Source organism: Sus scrofa, chromosome 13 (genome assembly GCF_054392235.1).
Source record: "Sus scrofa isolate SSC_HxYL_T2T_F1_AM1 chromosome 13, Sscrofa_HxYL_maternal_Yorkshire_Landrace_v2.0, whole genome shotgun sequence".
NCBI lineage: Eukaryota > Metazoa > Chordata > Mammalia > Artiodactyla > Suidae > Sus > Sus scrofa.
The window spans coordinates 168,781,072-168,796,166 of record NC_139395.1 but is presented as its reverse complement, the minus strand read 5'-3'; the positions used below and the strand labels follow the sequence as shown (position 1 = coordinate 168,796,166).

At 37.2% G+C, this 15,095-nt stretch overlaps 1 long non-coding RNA gene across 1 annotated transcript in view; it reads right to left on the bottom strand.

The window, feature by feature from the left end:
• Window positions 1–12,376, bottom strand: part of LOC102159520 (uncharacterized) — a 150,855-nt gene extending 138,479 nt beyond the window's left edge. The window contains exon 1 of the long non-coding RNA XR_014824914.1: window positions 12,244–12,376. This is a non-coding gene — a long non-coding RNA (uncharacterized LOC102159520). The remainder of the gene's footprint in view (window positions 1–12,243) is intronic.
• Window positions 12,377–15,095: the final 2,719 nt, after the last annotated feature.

The window sequence follows — 15,095 nt, the reverse complement described above, 5'->3', positions numbered from 1 at the left end:
AAATGCTGGTGAAGATGTAAAGCAACTGGAACTCTCACACATTGTTGGGAGAATGCAAAATGACAGCCATTTTGGAAGAATTTGACAATTTCTTATGTAGTAGTAAATATACTAACTACATGATCCAGCAATCATACTGCTAACGTATACACCAAGATAAATAAAAATGGATGTCCACACAAAGACTGTATGAGAGGGTTGATAGCTCTATTTATAAGAGCCAAAATAAAAGAACAACCCAATGGCTGAATGGATATAGGCAAACTGCAGTCATCTGAATGGAATACTACTCAGCAATGAAAAATAGACTAGTGATACATCCAATAACGTGGATGAATACCTAAAGCTTTATTCCAAGTTAAATCAGCCAAACTCCAAAGCCTACATACTGAAGTCATAAGATCAGTGATTACAATGGAATGAAAGTGGACAGAGGGGAGAGCATGAGAAGGGGCAAGAGAGACTTTTGAAGAATTAATACAAAGGTTCTCTATCCTGACTGTTGTATTGGTGGACTAGGGCTGTCACAACAAAATACCACAGACTGAGCTTTAAGAGCAGAAAGTTATTTTTTCACTGACAAAAATCAAGATATTGGCAGGCTTGGTGTCCTCTGAGGCCTCTCTCCTTAGCTTACAAGAGGCCACTCTCTTGCCATCTTTCACATGGTCTTTTCTCTGTGCAGGGAGTGTCTCTTTGTGTATCTAAACTCTGTCTTCTGTTTTTTGTTTGTTTGCTTTGTTCCATTTTGTTTTGTTTTGCTTTTTAGGGCTGCACCTGTGGCATATGGCAGTTCCAGGCTAGGGGTCAAATGGGAGCTGAGCTGTCAGCCACACACAGCCACAGCGGGATCTGAGCCACATCTGTGGCCTACAGCACAGCTCATGGCAATGCTGGATCCTTAACCCAGTGAGTGGTGCATCTTCATGGATACTAGTCAGGTTCATTACAGCTGAGCCACAACAGGAACTCCATAAACTCTGTCTTCTTCTAAGGCTACTAGTCATACTGGATTAGGGCCCAGCCATATGAATGCATTTAACTTTAGTTACCTATCAAAGGCCCAATCTCCAAATACAGTCACATCCTGAGGTACTGGGACAGGGCTTCCACATATGAATTTGGGAGGAGGCACACATCACCCGTAACAAGTGTCATGGTAGATATACAACTATATGTTTGTCACAGCTCAAATGTATGTAATTTTGTCATTGCCATAACTATATATTATACTTGTGTAAAACAATATTAATTTTTTCTTTTATAGTTTATGCTATTTTGTGTCATTTTACTTTCATTTAGTTCAAAATATTTCCTAATATCAACTGTATATAGTTGTGTACATTTAAAAAGGGTAAGTTTTGTGGTATACAAATACAGTAATAGTAACTCAATACTCATCTTTTTACAAAGAAGAAAAAATGGGTATTATATTTCTTTAAGCCTTGTATTTATACACATTTTTAAATAACACATTGATGTAAATTTCTAATGAAGTCATAAAATGTACTGTTAATTTGAGATTTTTCTTTAGAAAATCTTGAGTTTGGTAACTTTAATTAATGACATTTTCTGAAGGTCATTTTACAAAAAGAAAATGGATAATGAATTATAACCTACTGCCATGTATTTACATTTATCTTTTAGAAGTACAGCTATCGAAAATGCAACTGCTGAAAAACCACTGGAAGCCTATACAACCACATTATATAATCCAAGGTCAGTTCACTCACCCATAAGGTACTATCGTTAAATATGAAAAATGCCAGTGATCATTAACTGATACCAGCTGTGATTCTTCAAATGCCTAATATCATCTTAGAAATAACTGTGTTGGAAATACAAAAATCATCTACTTAAATTTCTAGGAAAGCTCTTCAATGCTTCTCTTATTCTCCCATTTTTATTTGGAAAGGTTTTGGCAAATATCTACAAAGAACATCTGGGAGGACGCAAAAGATGATATGTGTTTCCAAGAACAAGCTAGACCAGCTGGCTTGTCAAATGGCAGCATGTAAGGGTGGGGAGGACAGTGATTTTGATTTTTGGAAGTCATCCTATGTGGGATTAGCAGTGGACACCTCTAATATATAACGCCACTGTGTGTCTAAGCTTAAATTCATCCTCACAATCATACAAATAACTTAAAAGTGTAAATAAATGATGTAACTTCCCCAAGTGGAAATTATTGCCAAAAACTAATATTGTCATTAAAATATTAAACAACATACGGCAGGCCTAAATATCACTGATGGCATTTGCCAGTAGTTCTTATTTTAGGATTTGCAAATAAAGTGATACCACCGGCAACTTCTTCAGAATGGATTTTCAATCATAGCACTTTATGATGATAGACTTTTTTTTTTTCCTCCAATTTGACAGGTTGGTGGTGGTGTTCCCATTAGAAAACTGCTTTCACTGAGTAAATATATGTCCAGATTGAACACTACTACTGACAGGAGAGATTTTCAGCAGACTCTTATAGTTTCACAGTATATTTCCTGGGAAAATACATTGAAATTCTGATCTGCAAAAGGTGTAGGAAAAATGTCTAAGACATCCAGCTGTTTACCACTTTGTAGTGAACTGCTGGAGTCCAGCCTAGACTCAACGAGCTACCTTATGAAGCAGTTCAGTACAGGCACACAATTTAGCAATGATCTAAGAAGGAAATATGAACTCTAAACACACTATGTACTGGATTTGAAGATGTCCTCAGTGAATACTTTTAAAAAGTTAACAGAAATGAGACAAAGTTAATTGTTAAAAATGAACATAAGAGATTCTCTTTTTGGCAACTGTAGTAATAAATGTCTTTTCCCCATAAAGTATTGACATTGAAAGAAAAAAATGTCATTGCTTCCTGCAGGACCATCTCTTGTCCTGGAATTTCTTAGAAGAGAGCAGTTGTATGTCAAGCAAAATATACTGCCAGTCTGATGACCAAAATATTGTAAAAATAATTTCAAAAACAAATGTAGTCTAGGTGGCCTGGAAAACTCTTTACACCTTTCATATTTCAGGAAATTCCAAGCCTTGTCTTTCTATGCAATATTTGAATCCAGTAAAAGAAAATAACGTTTCTAGATAAAGTCCCTTAGTGTAGTATGTCTCAGACTTTACTGTTCATAAGAATCACATGGGAAATTTTCTAACATGTGGATGTTAGTCCAGTAGGTTTAGAGTGGGCCCAAGACTCTGCATTTCTAACAAATTCTCAGATGATATTGATCCTTGATGGTCTGCAGATGTATTTTGTTTTTGTTTGTTTTCTTGTTTTGCTTTTCAGGGTGGCACATGCAGCCTATGGAGGTTCCCAGGCTAGGGGTTTAATCAGATCCTTAACCCACTGACAAGGCCAGAGATCGAACTCTCAAACTCATGGTTCCTAGTAGGCTTCATTTCTGTTCACCACAATGGCAACTTCTACAGATGCACTTTGACTAGCAAGACAACTACATTGACAGCTGAACATTGTGAAATATATCATCTATTTGGGCTGTAGAGTCTATTAGTATCGGTGAGGTTTTATTTTTTAAGAAAAATTATATTTGAAAATACATCCTGTTTACTTGAAGAGTGTGTGCTTGGCAAATGACAGTCAAGATAAGGAGCATGAGGACTAAGGTTGAACCTCAGAGCCTAAGTAGAACTGGCAGTGGAAGGGTTAGCTAGGAATACCAACCTTTCCATTATTATCTTTCAAAATGATTAAATATAGTTTAATCTTGATCTCCCTCTGTATTTCTGAACTGATGCTTGAAATTCTTTTAGTAGTCCATGTATTCTTTTTCTAGGGCTCCCATAACAAAGTATCAGAGACTGCATAGCTTAACCCAAAATTTATTTTCTCATGGGTCTGGAAGCTAAAAGTCTGAAATCAAGATGTGGGCATGGCTGGTTTCCTGTGAGTGCTCTCTGTACTTGCAGATGGCTGTCTTAATGTGGTCTTCCCTGCATATGTGGATGCATCCTAATCTCCTCTTCTTACAAAGACACCAGTCGTATTGGATTAGGGCCAAATATAATGACTTATTTTCCTTAATTAACTCTTAAAGACCCAGAGTTCTCATCATGGCACAGCGGATACGAATCTGACTAGGAGCCATGAGGATGCAGGTTCGATCCCTGGCCTTGCTCAGTGGGTTAAGTCTCCAGTGGTGTAGATCGCACAGGTGGGCTCGGATCTGGCATTGCTGTGACTATGGTATAGGCTGGCAGCTGTAGCTCAAATTAGATCCGTAGCCTGTGAACTTCCATATGCCATGGATGCAGCCCTAAAAACAAAAAAACAACAACAAAAAAAAAACCTCTTAAAGGTTTTAAACCCTATCTCCCAAAACAGCCAGATTCTGGCACTAAGGGTTAAGAATTTCATGTATGGGTGAGAGAGGATTAAGGGGGTGGAATAGAAGGACTGGAGATCAACTTCTCTCCTAAAAACAACAAAATTCACAACTAAAGGCTGAGCAATCTCCACCCAAATGGACCAGAAACCTTAAAAAAGATACCCTACTCCAGAAGAAAAAGGAGGCCACATCAAGAGGTAGGAGGGGCAATTTTGTGATATAAACAACCCCATACCTCCTGGGTGGGAAGCTCCACAAACTGAAAACTAACTGGTTCACAGAAACTCACCTACAGGAGTGAGGGTTCTGAGCCCCACATCAAACCCTCACGTGTGGGGACCAGCACTGGGAGAAAGAACCCCTGGAGCATCTGGCATGGAAGGCCAGGGGGGTTGTGTGCAGGAGCTCCACGGGACTGGGGGAAACGGAGACCCCATTCTTAAAAGGTGCACATGGACTTTCATGTGCACTGGGTCCCTGGGCAGAGGGAGCTCTTCATAGCATCTGGTTCAAACCTGACTGCAGTTCTTGGAGGACATCCTGGGAAAACAGGGGTGAATGTGGCTTGTTGTGAGGGAGGGACATTGAAGGCAAAACGCTTTAGAATATTCAGCAGCTGCCTTTCTCTGGAGGTGGCCATTTTGGGAAAATCTGGCCCCAGCCATCAGTCAGTCAGTGGTAAGAAGCCCCAGGGCAAACAACAATCCAGGTGGGATCACAGCATCACCCATCAGTAAACAGACTACCTAAAGAACCCTCAGGCACACAACTGCCTCTAATCCCATCAAGAGACTAAGCCCCACCCACCAGAGGGATAGGAGTAAGCTCCACCTACCAGGGGGAAAGCATCAACCCCTCCCATCAAGAAGCCTACAGCAAGCCCCCGTAACAACTTCAGCCACAAGGGGGGCAGACACCAGAAGTAAGAGAGGCTACAACTCTGATATCTGTAAAAAGATCACCACAAACCTATAAAAATGAAAAGACAGAGAACTATAACTCAGATGAGGGAGAAAGGAAAAACCCCAGAAAAACAGCTAAGCCATGAGGAGATTCTTAGCCTCCAGGAAAAAGAGCTTTAGACTGTTGATGCTGAAGATGATGCAAGACATTGGAAATAAACTGGAGGCAAAGATGGATAACTTACAGGAAACACTGAGCAAAGAGATACAAGATATAAAACTGAAACAAGAAGAGATGCAAAATACAATCACTGAAATAAAAAATTCACTAGAAGCAGCTAATAGCAGAATACAGGAGGCAGAAGAACAAATAAGCGAGGTGGAGGACAGATTCGTGGAAATTACACATGCAGAACAGAAAAGAGAAAAAAGATTGAAAACAAATGAAGAGAGCCTCAGAGAACTTTGGGACAACATTAAACGCAACAACATCTGTATTATAGGGGAGCCAGAAGGAGAAGAGAGAGAGAAGGGGACAGAAAAAATATTCCAGGAGATAATAGCCAAAAACTTCCTTAACATGCGGAAGGAATCACTCACTCAAGTCCAGGAAGCACAACGAGTACCATATAAAATAAACCCAAGGAGGAACACCCTGAGACACATACTAATCAAACTGACCAAAATTAAAGACAGAGAAAATCTTGAAAGCAGCTAGGGAAAAGAAACAAGTAACATACAAGGGAACCCCAATAAGGTTATTGGCAGACTTTTCAGCAGAAACTCTGCAGGCCAGAAGGATATACTTAACGTGATGAAAGGAGAAAACCTCCAACCAAGATTACTTTACCCAGTAAGGCTCTCATTCAGATTTGAAGGACAAATCAAAACCTTCACAGATAAAAGCTGAGAGAATTCAGCAACACTAAACCAGCCTTACACTAAAGTTCCTTATACTAAAGGAACTTCTCTAGGCAGAAAAGAAAAGACAGCAACAGGATACAAAAATTCCACAAATGACAAGGCTCACCAGTAAAGGTATATATACAGTAAAGATACGAAATCATCCATGCACAGTTATACCATCAAAATCAGAAATCATGAGAAGAGGTGGGTACAAGTGCAGGATACTGGAGATGAACTTGCAATTAAGAGAACAACAGCTTAAAACAATCTAATATACATATAGACTCTTATATCAAAACTTCAGGAGTTCCCGTCGTGGCGCAGTGGTTAACGAATCCGACTAGGAACCATGAGGTTGCAGGTTTGATCCCTGCCCTTGCTCAGTGGGTTAAGGATCCAGCGTTGCCGTGAGCTGTGATGTAGGTTGCAGACGCGGCTCGGGTCCTGCGTTGCTGTGGCTCTGGCGTAGGCTGGTGGCTATGGATCTGATTAGACCCCTAGCCTGGGAACCTCCATATGCTGCAGGAGCGGCCCAAGAAATAGCAAAAAAAAACAAACAAACAAACAAAAAAAAAACAAAAAAATTTCAGAATAACTGCAAACCAAAAATCTACAATTAATACACAAACAAGGAATCTCTGGAGAATAAATGTATATCATAGTAAATAGTGCATAATCCATCATGAAGGAGGTCATTTGACATCATTCTTGGAATGCTGAAGTCTTCTTAGATCTGATTCTGATTTCCTCTCCAAAGAATTTATGATAATTATAATTAAATAATACAGTTCTACAACTGTATTATTAATAACCGTTTCTCTCCATGGTACAATGTAAGGTCTATAATGTCTTGTTTATCACATCACCTAGAATAGAGTAATGCCTATATTGAAGAATCGATAAGATGTAACAAATTGTGAGGACATATTTATATAGTTACACTGTTTTTTAACCAATTTATGCATTTTATATTTTACATATTTTCAAAGGGTGTATTATTTTTGTTATTCTTACCAGTTAAATTATTCTTTTTATTATGCTGTATAAAATATTTAATGGTATATAAGGCTTTCTTCTTTATAAATTTTAATTGCATAATATACACAATTTTAATATAATGCTAATATTTAAAGAAAAATTGAAATGTGATAGATAATACTAAATAGTAAAGATGAAAGCCATACAAAATGGGATAAAGTATAGAATAAATTTCCTATTTGTCTCAGCATATTTTCCATTCCACTTCTCTAGAGGGAGTCACTTAATCTGTTTCTTAAGATCCATGATATAATAATCTGTGTGAATGTAATTATGTTTAAATATATGTATTTTATTCTTTAAAAAAATAAAAATAAAATTTCCAAATAAATAACAATAGCAGTTTAGTCAGTAAGCAAAGTCAAGGACCTTTTAGTTCCTTCTCAAGGGCTATAGATCATATTCTTAGCTGAATGCTTTAAGCTGTTTCATAGAGACTGAAAACCCCCACCAGGTGCAAGAAGTTAACTACAAGATGACCAGACTGTAGCCAGGACTTAAGCTGCCACAATTTTAAGAATTGACCTCAAAGAAATGGGAGCAAACTGACCCTGGAACTGAAGAATAACTGTACTTAAAACAATCAAGATGATGCTGGTCAAACCACCACATGACCCATTTCAAGATGAGAGAGCTGACTGTGCTGTTTCTGCATGTGGCCCCCTCCCGCTACCTATGCACCCCTGAAACTGCCCTTTGAAAGCTCTTGCCCACTGGTTGTCAAGGTTGGGAGTCAGCCTTTGGACAACCATTCCCACCACTGTTGCCAACTTTTGAAATAAAGCAAACTTTCCTTTCCACAAAAAAAAAAAAAAAAATTCATGTATGAATTTTGAGGGAACACAATTTATCCCATAGCACTCTATATAACCAGAGAACTATATAGTTATATAATTGGTAAGTAAGTACTCACACATCTCTTTAAGTGGCTACACTGACTGAGTTATACTGACCAAAATGTATTAAATTAACACAAAGAGCCTTCAGAACTTATATGGTTCTCATGGTCTTAGTGCCTAAAATGAGAAACTAGAAGAGTTGACCCCTGATTTACAAAGAAGTAGAAAATTTGAGGCTTCAGGTGAGATAGACAGTCTTCACCCATGTTCTTGTGAATCTCCATCCCAAATCTCTGAGTCCCAACTCTGCATAATAGCTTATCAGCTCACTTAAGTTTTCCAGAATAAACATAGCATTTAAAATAATAAGGAGTTCCCGTCGTGGCGCAGTGGTTAACGAATCCGACTAGGAACCATGAAGTTGCGGGTTCCGTTCCTGCCCTTGCTCAGTGGGTTAACGATCTGGCGTTGCCGTGAGCTGTGGTGTAGGTTGCAGACTCGGCTCGGATCCCGCATTGCTGTGGCTCTGGTGTAGGCTGGAGGCTGCAGCTCCGATTTGACCCCTAGCCTGGGAACCTCCATATGCCGCGGGAGCGACCCAAGAAATAGCAAAAAGACAAAAAAAAAAAAAAAAAAAAAAAAAAGATATTATTTGCCTATTTCACTGTTTTAATATTTGCTCTTATGCTTCAAAAGCAAGTGAAACTACTAATGCCTAAGCAGAAAACAAAGCAATAGTATCAAATAAAATTAATCATCACTATATTCTTTACTGCTACATACTGCAGTTAAAAAAGTCAGTTTTAAAGATAGTCTTTAATGAATTAGTAAAGATTATTAATTTTATTAATCAGTAAATATTAATTTTATTTCATCCCAACCCTTGAGTGCATGACTTTTTAAATATAAATCAGTCTTGCTGTACACTAATGCATGATGTTTGTCTCAAGAAAAAGTTCTTGTGTCATTTTTGGAGTAGCAAATTGAAATAGTTGCTTTTATCATAGAGCTCTAGGTTTACTTGAAAGAATCATCAACAGATCAACTATGGTTATTCAGAATTGGGCATTTGGCAGATATATTCCCAGAAATGAACAAAGGGACCCTAACATTTCAAGGAAACAAGAGACAGTATTTGTTGGCAAGGATAAAATTTGAGATTTCAAGCAAGAAAAAACAGAATTTGGGGGAAATTTTATATCTGGCTCTATGAGCTTGACACCTTCTCCACGTAGGAAGACTTTTCTAATGAGATTAACAAATGTTACTATTTAATAAAAAATGTTACTATTTAATAATGTATACTAAAATATTTCAACAGTTGGAAGTCTGCATAATTCAGTACACCAACATTTTCCAAATGACAAGTGCATGATGTTACAAAATCAAGTATTCAGAATATACAAGATTGTTGAATGATATTAATGTCAATCAGTTGAAATTTCATTGATATGGTTTCACCTTCCACATTGCAGCTAATCTTTAAGAAAGGACCACTTGTGCGGGGGGGAGGGTGCAGTGTGAAAAAGAATATCCAAAATTTTTTCAAACTGTTAAAATACACTTCCTTTTCCAGCTACCTATTCTTATAACTTTGGATTTACATTGTTTACTGCAACCAAAACACAGCATAACTGACTGATTTTAGATATGTGAATTCAGTTATCTTCTATTAAATCAAATGTTAAGTAAATTTTTTTAAAAAGTAAATAATAGAACTGTTTTTTTGCTTTGGAAAATATACTTATTTTCATAAATACAATTTTTGTATCACCATGTAATGGATTAAGTAATGCTGTTTTTAAATAAGTTAATAAATATTTTTAATACAATTTTCTGGTGCCATAAATACCAATAACTATAATCCACATTAAGTAATTTTTAACTATAAGGATCCTAAGACCAAAAAGTTTGTAAACTACTGCTCCATGCAATATACGCTCTTTTATTTCAAATCCCTAGGTGGTCACCCATCCTTATGATGTGAGCTAGCAAATGCATGATCTTCAAAGAGCCCCCCTCTTTATTTTTCTCCCCAACACAAAATAGAGCTTAGCCTTTAGTTTCCTCAAGATTAATTCAACCATATTTTTCAGAGCTGACGAGGCTTTTTAAAAAGCCCATTCAGTCTAAATAGTATTCTTGCAATTAGAGAAGGAAAATCTCTAGTACTTTTTACACTTTTCCCTGAAAAGATAACCAGAATTATCCCTGAGGAAGCTTTTATTCCTCCTACCTGGGAGAATTCAGCCTGGGCTCAGGTGTTTCCTCAGGAGAAAGGTAATGATGAAGCATCAAGATGGGGGCAAAACAATATTGTGAAGGAAGAGAGAGTTGTCCTCATCTCAGTCTACCTTCACTGACATTATCATCATTGTCATAATCATCATCAACATTATCATCACCTACACATCGATATATACAAAATATCCAGAGCTACTGTGTCTTGTACCTTTTATACCAGGCACTGTGCTAAGTACTTCAACTGAATTACCTCATTTAATCTTCATCACAATCTTAGGAGGCAGGTATTAAGTATTTCCACCTGATAGATGGGAAATTTTGAAACCGAGAGGTTAAGTAAATAGCACAATGCCTCAACTAGTAAGTGGGGGTGATGTGGCATTTAATTAAACCAGGGTCTTCACCATTCAACAAAGAGACTCCACTGCTTCCTATCCAGTTTATGTGCAGGGGATTAAGGAACCTCATTCTGAGAGGCCTCACATGCCATTTTGTTTTTGTCAAAGTCCCATTTCCCTGAAGGATGGGTTAGGAAAAGGGGTTGTGTTCAAAATCGATGTTTATGACTTTAAGAAATGGTTCTGGGACATGTTTTGTTAAGCTATAACAGAAGGAATTTATTTTGAATGATTTTATGAAGTTTTATTTGTTTGTTTCCATACTATCACTGTAAATGCAATTTGTCTTGACTTTTACTTGTTTATTAAAAGAAACATAAAAGTTTGTCTAGTAAGGGATTTTTCCCTCAACACAAAATTGGAGGTCCTTATCATGTGGAGGCTCATTTAAGGTATTCTGGGTTACATATTGGACAATGTCTTCTACGATTTTCCAAGCAATAACAGAATGTTGTTCAAATGGTCATTTCTTATATCAACCCTCTATAAAAGCTTAGAGCACAGCATTAAATTATATATCCATAAGGTATTTCTGAAAAGAACTAAGCTAATATCACTCAGGTTTGTTATTCTGGCTGACATAACTTGATACAGAGACTGAAATTAGAAAGCTGGAGGAACGAAGAGTTAATATATTCTTAGCCTCTGTTATTATATCTCAGAGATGATGGAAAGTGTTGGCTCACAGTCAACTCTTGATTAGACTTCCTGACATTGCCTGAAGAAGTGATATTATGTTTTGTTTATTAGAAAGAAATCCTATGCCTTGGATGCCAAACATTCAGACAGCCGACAAATCTGTGTTAAAAATTTAGAAGCCTGTTGTAGTCTCAGCAAGAGAAATATCCTAAACAGTATCTAGGTAAGTCTTAGGCATGCCTTGGCATTTATCAGCATTTTTTTTCTCCCAGAGGGACAAATATTGAATCTATCTAAATTTCCGTTACAGAAAAGCAATAGCCCTGGATCCTGAGTTTGAATTAAACTGACCCTGAAGAAGCAGATTACAGAACTAAAGGTAGTATGAGAGTCAGTGCCCAGGAGTAAAACACAAAGAACCACTGAGGTTTTCATCAGAGGAGCTCAGCACATAAACAGAATGCTAGGAAAAGTCAGCAAGACAGAAGGCAAAGTTACCAGAGTGGATAAAGGGATTCTGAACTACAGGTAGGAAATGCTGGGGCCAAGGTTTATTTTCGGATATCCCCAGGCCCAGTGTACTTGATGGAAAAAAGGAAAAAAATGCAGGTATTGCAAGCCTGCTTAAACCAAATCTGAAAGAAATATTCACTTCAGACTACAACCATCACCGTTAGCACCAGTCCCCTCTGCCCCCTGACTGCTGGGAAATATGAAAGAGAAAGTTATATTATTTCCAAAATAAAACCTTATTAGGACAAGTTAAAAATCAAAAGTTAAAATATATTTTATTTGAACATACTTAAAATTAGCAGGAGAAAATTTTAAGGCTACTCAGAGTAATGCCTGCAATACTAGCTTCCTATTACTGCTATAACAAATTGCCAAAAACTTAGCGATTTAAAACAATGCAAATTTATCATCTTACAGTTTTGGAGGCCAGAAGTTTAAAATGAGAATCCCAGAGCCAAAAATCAGGGCTTCAACAGGGCCGCATTCCCTTCTGGAGGCTCTAGAGGAGAGCTGATTGTCTTGTCTTTTATAGCCTCTAGAAGCTGCCCTTGACTTCCTGCTCCCTCTTTTACTCATAAGGATGCTTGTGATTACATTGGGCCCACCTGGAAAATCCAGGCGGCTCTCCCCATCCAGGTTAACTGATGAGCCACCTTAATTCCATCTGCTGCCTCAACTCTCCTTTGCCATGCAGCAAAATGTAGTCACAGGTTTCAGGACTTAGGATGTTGACATTATAGCGAAGTCATTATTCAAACTACCACACCTGCCAATAAAATTCACTTAATGAGGGAGTTCCCTTCATGGCTCAGCTGTTAAAGAACCCTACTAGGATCCACGAGGACGCAGGTTCGATCCCTGGCCTCGCTCAGTGGGTTAAGGATCTGGCATTGCTGTGAGCTGTGGTGTAGGTTGCAGATGCAGCTTGGATCCTGCATTGCTGTGGCTGTAGCTATATCTCCAATTTGACCTTTAGCCTGGGAACTTCCATATGCCACAGATTTGGCCCTAAAAAAAAGCAAAAAAAAAAAAAAAAAAAAAAAAAATCACTTAATGATACTTAGTAAAATAAAATAAGGCCACAGCTACAGCCCAAAGAGGGAAATTTGCAGATATTTAAGTGCTTTTAACAATGCATTTGGAATTCCCATCATGACACTGAGGAAAGGAATCCGACTAGGAACTGTGAGATTACAGGTTCAATTTCTGTCCTTGCTCAGTGGGTTAAGGATCTGGCGTTGCTGTGAGCTGTGGTGTACGTCACAGATGTGGCTTAGATCCTGCGCTGCTGTGGCTGTGACGTAGGGTGAGTGCGGCCCTAAAAAGCCAAAAAAAACCCAATGCATTTGCTTCTTGAATCTATTTAAACAAACCTTTCATTTCAATGTGATAGAAAAGTTCTTTGCCCTTTGGCAAACAAACTAAGAAATCCAAATTTATTTTAAGAAGATACAGACTAAGTACAGAGTTAACCGAAATGTTATAACTCATGTCAATATCACACTAATAATCAATAAATAGTTCCTGACTATATATTAATAAACTTGTAAAAAAAAAAACTTTTAAACTGCTCTTACATTCCTAATAACATAGTTCTATATTTTTTTGAATTATAAAAAATTTCTGTATTTATTTATTCATAGTATACCAGTAGTCAATGGATTATGTGTACACAGTCATTTTGAAAGATAATATATCAAGATTCAATCTTTAAATTTGTTGAGAAAGGTTAGCATTGAATTCTTTGAGAATATTCAGAATAAAATGCCTTTCTAATTTGGCGTGCATAAAGTATATTAAAAATAGTCTATCCTAAGGAAAAGGTCCAAATTTTATTTACAATAATGCAGATATGATCCAATCACTCAATGCTGAGACTGAGAAATTCTTTCAAAAAAATTTTATGTCTTATTTAGCTTTAAAATTTTCTATCAATGAGGTTACTGGATCAAGTTTTAAGAAAATCCTGGAAGTTAGAAAATGCAAATGAGTATGTCATAAAGCTGTAAAACCTAGAGAAAGAATATGTGTAGTCTTTATTAGATGATTTCCATCAATCATTTACCTTACAGAAGTAATTCCATGAGAAGTAGCATTCCCCACTCTACCTTCAATATTGGATTGGAACGGCTGGCTGTGCCCAGAACTTGCATTGATTTAATTCAATTTTTTAAAGAATAAGTTACTTATGAAAGGATTTGAACCTAATACATTTATGTGTGACTTCATCTGAATTCCATTTGAGGTGTTGTCTCTCTAGCTTTGCCAATTATCTTCATTATATTTTGTTTTATTTATCTTTTTTCAACTTCCTGGAAGTCTTGAAGAAATGGGGGTTGAGAGGCACAACTTAAGCTCAGAGCAGTCAAAATTAATTTATCAACAGTTCTTTCTAAAACACAACTGAGAGGATTTGTCATAATTCCTTGGACTCAGAATGTTACTTGCAAAACTAAAGCAACCATTTCTCTGTTTTAACCTTCTTTGTCCTTTGGTCAGATTTAGGGGCTGTAATTTGGAGGACAGATTAAGAGTATGGAGACTGCAATCATTTTCAACTCATACTAAAGTATCCATTTCTTGAATTCAATCAAACAAAAAAAGGATGATTATTATTAAGTAATAAAGTTAGACTTTTAGTTGGATATGCCCTTTGAATTATCTCTTAGACCATGTGTTGGAGAGAAACAATTTTCACTACATGTTGGTAATTCATCACCAACTCTATTTGCCAACAACACCCTCCTCACTTCAGTGTTCCAATTCCACTGAATTAACACATTCTTCCATGCAGCCATGTGTTCAAGGAAGATGACTTTATCACCAGCCCCAATCCCTGTTCCCTTCCTCATGAGCAAGCCAAAAGCTCTAATATATACTCAATGATAATTTTTCCAATAACTTATAAAACCCTCAAAATGAATATAAACCATGGAAGATCTAGAAAAGAATACATGAATGAAGTCAGGATACTGAACAGATTTCCTACACTCTTTTTTTAATGATTTTTATTTTTTTCATTATAGTTGGTTTACAGTGTTCTATCAATTTTCTACTGTACAGCAAAGTGACCCAGTCATACATATATATACATTCTTTTTCTTACATTATCCTCCATCATGTTCCATCACAAGTGACTACATATAGTTCCCTGTGCTATACAGCAGGGCCTCATTGCTTATCCACTCCAAAAGCAATAGTTTGCCTCTACCTACCCCAAGTTCCCAGTCCATCCCACTTCCTCCCCCTCCCCCTCCCCCTTGGCAA